The sequence below is a fragment of the Erinaceus europaeus genome, chromosome 9 (genome assembly GCF_950295315.1).
Source record: "Erinaceus europaeus chromosome 9, mEriEur2.1, whole genome shotgun sequence".
In the NCBI taxonomy this organism is placed as follows: Eukaryota; Metazoa; Chordata; class Mammalia; order Eulipotyphla; family Erinaceidae; genus Erinaceus; species Erinaceus europaeus.
In genome coordinates, this window is record NC_080170.1 from 33,054,881 (window position 1) to 33,068,004 (window position 13,124).

General features: G+C 47.5%; 1 long non-coding RNA gene across 1 annotated transcript; it reads right to left on the reverse strand.

The window, feature by feature from the left end:
- Positions 1–666: 666 nt before the first annotated feature.
- LOC132540377 (uncharacterized) lies at positions 667–2,179 on the reverse strand. Its single transcript, XR_009551556.1, has 2 exons — positions 903–2,179; positions 667–766 (listed from the first exon to the last, which is right to left on the reverse strand). It is a non-coding gene; the product is annotated as an uncharacterized LOC132540377 (long non-coding RNA).
- Between the last annotated feature and the right edge of the window lie 10,945 nt (positions 2,180–13,124).

Sequence of the window (13,124 nt, forward strand, 5' to 3'; positions counted from 1 at the left end):
TACAGCATAGGGTGCATGCCTTGCCATGTGCACAGCCAGCCTACAGACCTGGCGCCACACGGGAGGTGTGCGCTTGTCTTTCCCTCTGCTTATCTGTCTGAAAAGGCAGGGGAACAGTGAAACCGTGCGTGCACGGGGATCCAAGGCCGGCAAAGAAAGAAAATCTTCCTTATAAAAATAAACTTTTGAATTTTTCTCCTGCCTCCTTTTATGATTAGTTAGGGGAGAGGCACAAAGGTGAAAGAAACGATAGTTGAAGTATGAAGGGAATAAAAAGAGAGAAAGCAAAGTGGGGGAGAGGGAGAGAACTCAGGAAAGGAACCAGAGTCATACAAAGTCGGGGGTGGGGAGTCGGGCAGAGGCACAGCGGGTTAAGCGCACGTGGCGCAAGGACAGAATCCTCGTTCGAGCCTCCGGCTCCCCACCTGCAGGGGAGTCGCTTCACAGGCGGTGAAGCAGGTCTGCAGGTGTCTATCTTTCTCGCCCCCTCTCTGTCTTCCCCTCCTCTCTCCATTTCTCTCTGTCCTATCCAACGACGACATCAGTAACAACAATAGAAACTACAACAATAAAACAAGGGCAACAAAAGGGAATAAATAAATAAAGGTTTTTAAAAAGTTAAAAAAAAAAAAAGTCGGGGGAAAGATAGGTAGGGAGGAGACAAGAAAAGATGCCCAAGCCTGAAGGCAGATTTATTAAGCAGATCAGTTACTGGTGTGACCTTCTCGTGACCTGGATTCCACTTCTGCTCAGGGTCTTTCATTATCTGTAGAACGTAGAGAAAAAAAAAAAAAAAACACGTCTGCCCTGTTTTAAAAAGTCCAGATCATTATGATCATCAACAATTTTTGATATAAAGTGTTAAGAAACAAAATTCAGCTGAGCAGTACACAAGATTTTACTGATTTCTGTTCAGTGACAGAAGCTCCTTTTCTAGGCAGAGGAGGAACAGCACAGAACAGAGGCCCCCAGGCGCATGACCTCACCGGTGCTGGTCAGATTTCCTTTTTGGGAGAAGTCAAACTCATTTGGTCTGTTTGGGGAACTTGGTCTTCGCAGAAATGACTCCACGTGATGTCCGCGGCCCCGTGGCCTTGTTTTTAGAACTAAATCACACAATCATGATCCCTGGGGGAGGGGTCAACTGGCTTTTTCTTTTTTAATTTTTTTAACTTAACTTATTGGATAGAGACAGCCAGAAATCGAGAGGAAAGGCGTGATAGAGAGGGAGAGACGCCTGCAACACTGCTTCACCACCTGCAAAGCTTTCCCCCTGCAGGTGGGGACGGGGGGGGGGGGGGGGGGGGCTCGAACCCAGGTTTTTGCTCAACCAGGTGCGCCACCACCCGGTCCCCTCAACTAGCTTTTCCTCTCCAGTTTCTCAAGCTCTCTCCCCGGGGCCGGTCCAAAGAAAATTAAATGTCAAGTACTCCGAAATCACATCAGTTTCTCCCCCGCGGACCAGGCGCCGCTCCTCCAGCCTCCAGGACGGCGGCGAGTAACAGCAAACTGAGCGACACAAACTCCCCCAAAGCTGCAAGCGCACATTTCGCCGCTACTTTTCGCCGCCTGGCAGGACACACCCCGCTCAGATGTCCGCTTTCCACCCTGATCAGGAAATTCCCAAGGAGGACTGAGCCCCGCCGGCCACCGATAAACGCGCTGCCCGAGGAGGAGGGAAAAAAAAAAAAAAGGAAATCCGCCCGGTTCAGATTTAAATGTCAATAAATGACAGCGGCGACCCCTCTACAACAAGGGAGGGTGTGGCGGCGAGAACAGCGTTGCCCCGCCCCTGCCCAGCTACCAAGTCTCAACCCGGCGACCACAAGAGGCGCCCGCTGTGACATCACAGGCCACCGCCTGCGAGCGAAGGGCGGGGATATACGTCATCGCGCAGGGCGGAGGTCGACAATCGGAAGAGCTACCAAATTAGATCCGGCAGCCGCGGAAGGAGTCGTCCGTCCGTCCTCGATGTAAGAGGCTTGCGCAAGGGCGGACGGTCGTATTTCGCAGTGCTTCCGGTGGGTTAGCGGCTCTCCCGTCGGCACCCGCGGCGGATCGCGCGGGGTTCCCCGAAGTGACATGCGTCCCCTCCCTCCGACCGTAATAACGGTCTTGCCCCCAGAGGCCGCCAGCTGACCTCGCGAGATCCGCCGCGGGACTGAGCGGCTGCCGTTTCCCGTCGCGGGTGTGAACGGGCGGGCGCTTAGGTCACCGGCTTGGCCGCCCCGAGGTGGGAAGGGGAGAAAGGAAAGAAACTGGGGCTGCGGAGAGGCCAGGCCCGGAGCCCAGACCCAGGAGGGTCCCCGACCGAAAGCTCAGCTCCAGACGTGAGGCCTCCAGCCGCTCAGGCCGGAAACGACGTTTTCGCTGAAACCACAGCCCACCCTCACCCCCTACCCCCGGGGCGGGGGCGACCGGCCCTGAGGTCGGCTTGCGGGAGCACAAGGCGGGTGGCAGAGTGCTGATGCCGAAAGACCTTCGTGGCCGACGCTCCAAAACCCCAGACTCAGTCCCTGGCATAAGTCAGAGCCGGTTAACCAATGTCCTGGTAATAAAAAATAAAAATGTTTAGGGCGGGGGTGGACAGCATAATGGTTATGCAAACAGACTCTCATGCCTGAGGCGCCGTCAAGTCCCAGGTTCAATCCCCCGCACCACCATAAGCCAGAGCTGAGCAGTGCTGTGGTTAAGAAAAAAAAAAAAATGTTTATTTGTCAAAGACAGACGTTTAGAAGGGAGGGGGAGATGCAGGGGGACACCCGCAGCCCTGCATCACCGCTTGCAAAGCTTCCCCCCTGCAGGTGGGGGCTGGGGACCGAACCCAGGGTAATTCTGCACATCTGAGCCCTTGTGTCGGGCAGCCGCTGCTCTAGGTGCAAAGAACAGGAGCAGATGCTTCTGTCGAGCTGGACAGCTGACACCGGCCTTCCCCAGACCCGGCGAGCACAGGCTCGGCCAGAAACGAGGGCAGGGCCCGGGCACCCGCTTGAGCTCACTGCCTTGACTGAAAATCTCTGCGAATCCACCGAGTGCCCCAAACCCCGAGCTTGCGCCCCTGACTTTGTCTTGTCCTGCCCTTCTTCTTCTAGCGTTTGCCCTTCTTCCGTAGCCAGTCAACAGCGTCAGGTTGAGCCTGATGTAAAGTTTCGAGACCTCCTTTGAATCTGGAGAGGTGGCAGTCGTTGACTATGTGGGTCATAGTCTGTCTGTAGCCGCAGGGGCAGTTCGGGTCGTCTCTGGCTCCCCAGCGATGGAACATAGCGGCCCACCGGCCATGGCCTGTTCGATAGCGATTGAGGAGGGCCCAATCATAACGTGCTAGGTCAAAGCCGGGTTGACGCTTGCAGGGGTCTGTGATGAGGTGTTTGTTCTTTACCTCAGCTGACTGCCAACTCTGTTTCCAAGAGTCTGGAACAGAGAAGTTCAGTCCTGTCCTGAAGTCACACAGCTCTTCCATCCTGGACTCCCTCCACAAGTTAACTCTAGCGCCGCCAGTACTCTCAATCCTGGGTACTGCTTCATCCACACTGAGTAACCTCCTCTTTCAACTTTATTTCCTCTTGAGAAAGTTCCTATTTGACTGGATAGGAACTTTGGCCCTGAAAGAAGAAAAAGGAAGAAGAAAAAAACAAAAAACACCTGTGGGCTTTACACTCACTTGATCAAATGGGCACTGGTGTTAATCCTCTTTTAAGAATTTATGTGGAGGTTAAAGAAAAGCCCTGAATATTGAGAACAGCCGTTAACCCAAAACCAACTGTTCTTGTTCTGCGTAAATATTGCCACCTGTACCCACCCCTGTGATAACTATAAAAAGGTGGGATGATAAATGATCTGGGTCGCAGACTTTCCCCTTGCATGGAAGGGTGTCGCTGGCCCAAGCTTAAGCTTGCTAATAAAGGGTCTTGCTATTGCATGTGATTCTGGTCTTCCTTGTGTGAAATCAGCACTCAAACTTCTGGGCATAACATTTATTTGTTAATGAGAAAGATAGGAGAGAAAGAACCAGCCATCACTCTGGTACATGTGCTGCTGGGGATCGAACTCGGGACCTCATGCTTGAGAGTAGTGCCACCTCCCAGACCACTGTTACTGCTATTTTATGTTTTTTAAAGATTTTATGTTTTAGACTGAGACATACACACAGAGAGAGACAGTCAGCACAGCACAGTGAAGCTTTCTTCAGTGCAGCAAGGGCTGGGCTCAAACTTGGGTGGCATACATAGATAGCAAAGCCCCTCACTATCCAAGGGCGCTATGTTGTCAACCCTATTACTCCTTTTTTTATTTGTTTTTAATGAAGGAGAGATTCAGAGAGAGAGAGAGAGATACGGAGACAGAGCACTGCTCAGCTCTTGGTTATGGTGGTGGTAGGGATTGAACCTGGGACCTTTGCCTTAGGCATGAAAAATCTTGCATAAACATGCTGTCCTCCCCAACCCATACTATTACTATTTTTTTCTCTCTTTTTTTTTTATTTAAGAAAGGATTAATTAACAAAACCATAGGGTAGGAGGGGTACAACTCCACACAATTCCCACCTCCCAATCTCCATATCCCACCCCCTCCCCCGATAGCTTTCCCATTCTCTATCCCTCTGGGAGCATGGGCCCAGGGTGATTGTGGGTTGCAGAAGGTAGAAGGTCTGGCTTCTGTAATTGCTTCCCCGCCGAACATGGGCGTTGACTGGTCGGTCCATACTCCCAGTCTGCCTCTCTCTTTCCCTAGTAGGGTGGGTATCTGGGGAAGCTGAGCTCCAGGACATATTGGTGGGGTCTTCAATCCAGGGAAGTCTGGCCGGCATCCTGATGACACCTGGAACCTGGTGACTGAAAAGAGAGTTAACCTACAAAGCCAAACAAATTGTTGAGCAATCCTGGACCCAAAGCTTGGAAAAGTGGAGAGGAAGTATTAGGGAGGTACTCACTGCAAACTCTAGTGTACTTCTGCTTTCTTTGGTGCCATACTCCAAACTCAGTCAATTTCTGCTTTGCGTTTCTACTTCTTTTTTTTTTTTTACATGCATAACATTCCCCAGATTCCCATTTAACAATACAACCCCCACTATTTCATTCATCATTTTTCATGGACCTGTATTCTCCCCACCCACCCACCCACCCCAGAGTCTTTTACTTTGGTGTAATACTCCAATTCCATTTCAGGTTTGACTTGTGTTTTCTTTTCTGGTCTTGTTTTTCAACTTCAGCCTGAGAGTGAGATCATCCCATATTCATCCTTCTGTTTCTGACTTATTTCACTCAACATGATTTTTTCAAGGTCCATCCAAGATCGGCTGAAAACGGTTAAGTCACCATTTTTTACAGCTGAGTAGTATTCCATTGTGTATATATACCACAACTCGCTCAGCAACTCATCTGTTGTTGGACACCTGGGTTGCTTCCAGGTTTTGGCTATTACAAATTGTGCTGCCAAGAACATATGTGTACACAGATCTTTTTGGATCGATGTGCTGGGTTCCTTAGGATATATCCCCAGGAGGGGAATTGCAGGGTCATAGGGTAGGTCCATTTCTAGCCTTCTGAGAGTTCTCCAGACTGTTCTCCACAGAGGTTGGACCAATTGACATTCCCACCAGCAGTGCAGGAGGGTTCCTTTGACCCCACACCCTCTCCAGCATTTGCTGCTGTTACCTTTTCTGATGTGTGACATTCTCACAGGAGTGAAGTGATATCTCATTGTTGTCTTGATTTCATTTCTCTGACAATTAGAGACTTGGAGCATTTTTTCATGTGTTTCTCGGCCTTTTGGATCTCTTCTGTGGTGAATATTCTGTCCAAGTCCTCCCCCCATTTTTGGATGGGGTTATTTGTTGTCTTGTTGTTGAGTCTGGCAAGCTCTTTATATATGTTGGTTATTAAACTCTTATCTGATGTATGGCATGTAAAGATCTTCTCCCATTCTGTGAGGGGTCTCTTGATTTGGCTAGTGGTTTCTTTTGCCGTGAAGAAGCTTTTTAATTTGATGTAGTCCCATAGGTTTATACTTGCCTTAGTCTTCCTTGTAATTGGATTCGTTTCATTGAAAATGTCTTTAAAATTTATGCGGAAAAAATTTCTTCCAATATTTTCCTCTAAGTATCTGATAGTTTCTGGTCTAACATCCAAGTCCTTGATCCACTTGGAATTTACTTTTGTATTTGGTGAAATACAGTGATTCAGTTTCATTCTTCTGCATGTTTCAACCCATTGTTTCCAACACCATTTGTTGAAGAGACTCTGCTTCCCCCATATAATAGTCTGGGCCCCTTTGTCAAAGATTAGATGTCCATACATGTGGGGCCTCATTTCTGGACTCTCAATTCTATTCCACTGGTCAGTGTGTCTGTTCATGTTCCAGTACCAAGCAGTTTTGATGACAATGGCCCTATAATATCGTTTGAGATCTGGCAGTGTGATGCCTCCGGTTCTGTTCTTTTTTCTCAAGATTGTTTTGGCAATTCTAGGTCTTTTCTGGTTCCAGACTATTACTATTTTTATTCCTTTTTTCTTTATTGGATTAATGGTTTATAGTCAACAATAAAATACAGTAGTTTGTACATGTGTAACATTTGTCAGTTACCACATAATAGCCTAATACCCGCCCCCAACCCAGAGTCTTTTACTTTGGTGCAATACACCAACTCCAGTCCAACATTACTATTTTAATAGTTTGGTGGTGCTATGGATTGAACCCAGGACCTCTGAGCCTCAAGAATGAAAATCTTTTTCACCATGTTGTTATGACCCTGCCCCAGGCCTTACTTTAGGCTTAATCCCACATGCCAACTCCCGGGCCCATGTCCTCAGACTGCCCCAGTGTCACTGTCTGGCTTTCTCTGAGCTCGAACTCTGGTTCAAACAATTCCACCAGGTCTGCAGGATCCCAGCCCACACTTGCACAGAAAGGAGGATCTAGACCATTTTGCTACCCCACTGCCAAGCCACAGACTAGAGCAGAGGTGGATACTTGGCAGACACCACCAAGGGGCCCCAAAGGGACAGGACACGTGGACACCTGCAGCTCTGGAGGGAGTGCTCTGGGGACAGGGCTGACAGTTGAGATGGGAGCTGGCCCGTAGGCAGGAAGATGCACCAGTGAAATGTGCAAGCCAGCCAACACCTGGCGAAGTAGATTGCTTATCACAGCACCTGGGAGATTCTGTGAAGAATGCAATATAAAGGGCTGGGGAGACACCTTAATGGTTATGCAAGTGACCTTCATGCCTGAGGCTCTTAAGTCACAGGTTCAATTCCCAGTACCACCATAAAACCAGACCTGAGCAGTGCTCTGGTGTCTCTCTCTATCTGTATATCTCTCTCATTAAACAAAATAACATATAGAAACAGTATTCTTAAAAAAAGAATGCTGGGGGGTGGGTGGAGGGGTAGATAGCATAATGGTTATGCAAAGAGATTCCCATGCCTGAGGCTCCAAAGTCTGAGGTTGAATCCCCCGCACCACCACCAGTCAGAGCTGAGCAGTGCTTTGGTAAAAATTTAAAAAAATTTAAAAACTATATAAATGCCAAAGGCATTATTTTTTCTAAAAAAAGATTCATACATTTACTTATTCATAAGAGATGGGGGAAATAAGAGAACTCAGTATGGGGGTTCAAAATGAGGACTTCATCTGAGAAACACATGAAAAAATGCTCCAAGACTCTGATTGTCAGAGAAATGCAAATAAAGACAATGAGATACCACTTCACTCCTGTGAGAATGTCATACATCAGAAAAGGTAACAGCAGCAAATGTTGGAGAGGCTGTGGGGTCAAAAGAACCCTCCTACACTGCTGGTGGGAATGTAAATTGGTCCAACCTCTGTGGAGAACAGGCTGGAGAACTCTCAGAAGGCTAGAAATGGACCTACCCTATGACCCTGCAATTACCCTCCTGGGGATATAGCCTAAGGAACCCAACACATCCATCCAAAAAGATCTGTGTACCCGTATGTTCTTGGCAGCACAATTTGTAATAGCCAAAACCTGGAAGCAACCCAGGTGTCCAACAACAGATGAGTGGCTGAGCAAGTTGTGGTATATATACACAATGGAATACTACTACTACTACCCAGTCACTTTCAAAGCCAGCAACAAGCAGCTCCTGACAGCTTTCAACCTGACCTGTTGACTGGTTACGGAAGAAGGGCAAACGCTAGAAGAAGAAGTGCTGGGGACTGAGCTTGGAGCTCAGAGTTTCAGGCATGAAAGTCGCTTGTCTAGCCATTATGCTGTCTCCCCAGCCCAATGATATTATTATTATTATTACTTTTTTTTACCAGAGCACTGCTCAGCTCTGGCTTATGGCAGTGTGGGGGACTGAACCTGGGACTTGAGAGCCTCAGGCATGAAAGTCTCTTTGCATAACCATTATGCTATACCCCCACCTAATGATCTTATTTTTAAGGACTCAAGACACACACCCCAAAGTACCCATGCAACAGTGCTTAATAGTATGGAATCATGTCTGGAAATGTATACCAGAAGTTGTAGCCACTGGGACAAAATCCAAAGAACAGAGACATTAATGAACTTCAGAAACATAGTCAGGATTTTGATTATCAGAGAGAAGTCAGCTGCAGGCTTGTGAAACAGAATGAAGGGAAGTGTGGGATCAGGAAGATGAATGTGTTCATGAGAGAGAGGGAGATACTCGGCCAGTCTTAAGTGAGGTAGAGAGACAGATTAAGGTGAGGAGGAAAGCAAATAAGGAAGAGAGTGATAACAGAGACTGTAGAACGCCTCTTGAGTTTTTATCTGAGAAAGTAGGGCAAGGAAACAGATATTTCAAGGAGATTCATTCCCAAGGATCAGGGATTTCTCAGGGAATGAGGGCAGAGAGAGCAGAGACAGCAAGACCGTCAGAACCTTTCAGTGGCCAGGCCAGTGAAATAGCTCCCTTAGTGTGTTGCTTTGCCATGTATATGACTCAGGTCCAACCTGGCCTCCACCTCACTGAAGGAATATTCAGTGCTGTAGTTTTTCAATTTCTTCCTCTCTCTCTCTCTCTCTCTCCCCCTCCCCCTCTCCTTTCCCCTTCCCCACACATAAAGTAAAATAAAGCTACAGTGGCACTCGGAGGAGTTGGTGCAACGCCCAAAGCAAGCATGAAGTCCCAAGGGCAATCCCTGATACCACGTTTTTAAAACTGATGCTCTGAGGGAGTTGTGCTGTAGCGCAGCGGGTTAAGCGCAGGTGGTGCCAAAGCACAAGGACCGGCGTAAGGATCCCTGTTCGAGCCCTGGCTCCCCACCTGCAGGGGAGTCGCTTCACAGGTGGTGAAGCAGGTCTGCAGGTGTCTATCTTTCTTTCCCCCTCTTTGTCTCTCCCCTCCTCTCTCCATTTCTCTCTGTCCTATCCAATGACGATGACAACAATAATAACTACAACAATAAAAAAAAGGACAACAAAAGGGAATAAATTTTTTTTAAAAGCCCCTGATGCTCTGCTGCATACTCTCTGTCTCAGTCTCTGTCTCTCCCTGTGTTGCTCTCTGTCTCATAAGGAAGATGAGTGGGGATGGGAAAAGTAAGGTAGTGGAGATGCAAAGAGACTCTGATGCCTGAGGCTCCAGTGTTCCAGGCAATCCCTTGCACCACCATAAACCAGAACTAAGCAGTACTGTGGGGAAGGGGGAAGAAAAGAGAGGAGAAAAGAAGGGGGCCAGGCAGTGGCGCACCTGGTTAAGTGCACACATTACAGTGGACAAGGTCCTAGGTTCAAACCCCTGGACCCTACCTGCAGGGGGGAAAGCTTCACGAGTGGGGCTGCAGGTGTGTCTCTGTGTCTTTCCCTGTCTACCTCTTCCTTTCTTCTCAATTTCACTCTGTCTCTATGCAATAATAAATAAAAAGAAAGAAGAAAAGGAAAGTCCACGGAGTGGTACACTCAATAAAGTGTATGTTATAAGACAACAAATAACCCCCATCCAAAAATGGGGGGAGGACATGGACAGAATATTCACCACAGAAGAGATCCAAAAGGCTCAGAAACACATGAAAAAATGCTCCAAGTCTCTGATTGTCAGGGAAATGCAAATAAAGACAACAATGAGATACCACTTCACTCCTGTGAGAATGTCATACATCAGAAAAGACAACAGCAGCAAATGCTGGAGAGGGTGTGGGCTCAAAGGAACCCTCCTACACTGCTGGTGGGAAAGTGAATTGGCCCAACCTCTGTGGAGAACAGTCTGGAGAACTCTCAGAAGGCTAGAAATGGATCTACCCTATGATCCTGCAATTCCTCTCCTGGGGATATAGCCTAAGGAACCCAACACATCCATCCAAAAAGATCTGTGTACCCATATGTTCTTGGCAGCACAATTTGTAATAGCCAAAACCTGGAAGCAACCCAGGTGTCCAACAACAGATGAGTTGCTGAGCAAGTTGTGGTATATATACACAATGGAATACTACTCAGCTGTAAAAAATGGTGACGTTCACAAGATCAGAAAAGCAAACACAAGTAGAACCTGAACTGGAAATGGAGTATTGGACCAAAGTGAAAAACTCTGGGGGGACCAGGTGGTTGCGCACCTGACTGAACGCACATGTTACAGTGCGCAAGGACCTGGGTTCAAGACCCCAGTCCCCACCTGCAGGGGGAAAGCTTCACAAGTGGTGAAGCACGGCTGCAGGTGTCTCTCTGTCTCTCACCCTTTCTATCCCTCCCTTCCCTCTTGACTTCTGACTGCCTGTATCCAATCAATAACTAAAGATAATATAAAAAAAATTTTTTGAGGGGCTAGATAGCATAATGGTTATGTAAAAAGACTCTCATGCCTGAGGCTCCATAGTCCCAGGTTCAATCCCCTACACTAGCATAAGCCAGAGTGGAGCAGTGCTCTCGAAAAAAAAAGAAGAAAGAGGTAAAATTTTGTGTTCCAGGAGGTGGCACAGTGATAGGGCTTTGGGCTTTCAAGCATGAGGTCCTGAGTTCGATCCCCGGCAGCACATGTGCCAGAGTGATGTCTGGTTCTTTCTCTCTCCTCCTATCTTTCTCATTAATAAATAAATAAAATCTTAAAAAAAAGAAGACTCTGGGGTGGGTGGGTGGGTGGGTGGGGAGAATATAGATCCAAGAAGGATGATAGAGGACCTAGTGCGGGTTGTATTGTTATATGGAAAACTGGGAAATGTTATGCATGTACAAACTGTTGTATTTACTGAATGGTTGAATGTAAACCATTAATTCCCCAATAAATAAATTTTTAAAAAAGTGTATGTTACTACACTCAAGGACCTAAGTTCAGTACCTCAGTCCCCACCTGCAGGGGGGAAGCTTCACAAGCATTGGAGCAGTGCTGCAGGTACCTTCTGTCTCCCTCCTCCCCCTTTCATTACCCCTCTCTATCTCTTTTGCTTTTAAACGTTTGTATTATCTTAATCAGGTTATTTATTTATTGGCTAGAGACAGCTAGAAATCGAGAGGGAAGGGAGGGACAGAAAGGGAGGAAGACAGACACCTGCAGCCCTGCTTCACCGCTTGCAAACATTCCCCTTGCAGGTGGGGACAGGGGGCTTGAACCCGGGTCCTTGTGCACTGTAACATGTGTACTCAACCAGGTGCACCATCAACCGGCCCCTATCCCTCTCTATTTCTATCTCCATAAGAGTGAATTTAAAGTGGTCCGGATGGTGGCGCAGTGGATAAAGCATTGGATTCTCAAGCATGAGGTCCCAAGTTCAATCCCTGGCAGCACATGTACCAGAGTGATGTCTGGTTCTTTCTCTCTTCTCCTATCTTTCTCATTAATGAATAAATTAATAAAAAAAAATTTTAAAAATGAATTTAAAAAAAAGGGGCTGCTGGAAGTGATGGAGTCACCCTACAGACACCAAGCCCCGGTGATAATCCTGGTGGAGGGAGAGGGAGAGGGAGAAGAGAAAAAAAAAAATAATGAAGAGAAAAAGCTACAATGATGGGGTAGATATGAAATAAGATCATAGAAGGCAGCTGGGTACATATTTGGGACTCTCAGATTCAAGAACTATTTCCTTCCTTGAAGGAGGGTACACTAGGGCTAGGTGACTGAATTGGAGCTGAAAACAGGACAAAGGTTCAAGATGTCTAGATGCTCACAAAGGACCTGAGACCTAGCTGAGTTCCTCACTCTAAGAACAGAGAAAACAGTGGTTGCTTCAGCTCCCAGAACTGTCTCTCCTGAGCCAGCAGCAGTGGGATGCCAGCCAGTGCTACTGGGACATTTACCAAGCAGTCAAGTCCAAGGGTTCGTTACATATAAGTCACTTTTGGAACGACTCTTTGTAGCAGTGAGAATAATCAGAGCAGAAAGCCTTTGGTTGCATGGCCCAAGACTGAGTGACAAAGTCATCCAGCTGCAGGCATAGTTCATACCCGTAAAGCCAAGGACTTTGACTTCTGCAGTGAACAGAAATTTGATTGACAACATGAGGTCATAAGCTCTCCCAATGACAGGATGACTCAGTCTTTCCCTGCTGCTTTTGGCACTCATTGCTCATCTGGCCTTTTATCCTCCTGGGAGTTATTCCCTTTGTTGTGATTGTTTTAAATTTTAATTTTTACCAGAGCACTGCTCAGCTCTGGTTTAGGGTTGTGTTGGAGATTGAACCTGGAACCTCAGAGCTTTCAGGCCTGAGAGACATTTTGCAGAACCATGCTGGCTCCCCTACCATTCCCTTTGTTTACACACCAGCTCCTTCCAGGCAGTGACGTTCAAAGGCTAAATTACACCCATTTCCAATTCATGAGTTTTCTACAATTTGACCCTGAAAAGGGTCGGATAGAGGTGTTTTTTTTTTTTTCTTAATTGGGGTGAAAAGTCACAGTTACTGTACATAATATGGGGAACAGTCAGAAGGGAGTGGGAAGTAAGGTATGCAGGTGTCTTTCTCTCCTCCTCTTTGTCTTCTCCATCTCTCTCAATTTCTCTGTCTTATCCAATTAAAAAGAAAGAAAGAGGGAGTCGGGAGGTAGCGCAGTGGGCTAAGTGCACGAGGCGCAAAGTGCAAGGACCCGCGTGAGGATCCAGGTTCCAGCCCCAGGCTCCCCACCTGCAGGGGAGTCGCTTCACAGGCGGTGAAGCAGGTCTGCAGGTGTCTATCTTTCTCTCCCCCTCCCTGTCTTCCCCTCCTCTCTC